At 49.3% G+C, this 615-nt stretch overlaps 1 pseudogene; it reads left to right on the forward strand.

Annotated features, from left to right (window-relative positions):
* Nucleotides 1-615, forward strand: part of LOC118342630 — a 37,497-nt pseudogene continuing 36,882 nt past the window's right edge.

Below are 615 nucleotides of genomic sequence, written 5' to 3' on the forward strand. Positions count from 1 at the left end.
GATGGTGATGAGGAGGAGGAGGATGTGGAGGAGGAATCGACCATGCGACATCGTTGCAACAAACGGGATGAACATTTAGACTCGTCGCATTCCGTTGCTCCCGTACTTACCGACCAACAGGCTGCACGACTCCTCCGAGGAAAAAAAAAACAAAAAAAAACTTCGAGCTGCGCCATTCAGAGCCGGGTGACTGGATTTCCTTCCCCCGCTCCGTCCGTCCGCTCTTCTCCAACGAGGCTCGGGGGAAACTTTTACGCACCAGAAGCTCTTTAAGAACAATATCCCGGGCACAAAAGTTGTTTTTTTATTATCGAAAGCAAACGCCGATGTGTCGAGGTAGAAACACGCCACCCGTGTGAAGTTACCGGAGGAGGGTTTTGTCTTTAAAACAACTTTAAAAAGCTTATAATCGGGTTTGCTTCTCTTTTTTTTTAACGAGAGCCACTTGTGAGAACAACACCGGGGGAGCTAACTCGGCTAAAGGCTACAGAAAGTTAAACCAGTCGACGAAGAGGGGAAGAGGGGGGGGGAGAGACTGAAGCAGCACACCGAAGACGACCACAAAGATGAAAACCCCGGGAGACTCGGGTAAGTCGAGCAAACACTTGTTAAATG

This window comes from Morone saxatilis, unplaced genomic scaffold (assembly GCF_004916995.1).
Source record: "Morone saxatilis isolate NCDOM2014 unplaced genomic scaffold, NCSU_SB_2.0 Contig9, whole genome shotgun sequence".
Taxonomy (NCBI): Eukaryota; Metazoa; Chordata; class Actinopteri; family Moronidae; genus Morone; species Morone saxatilis.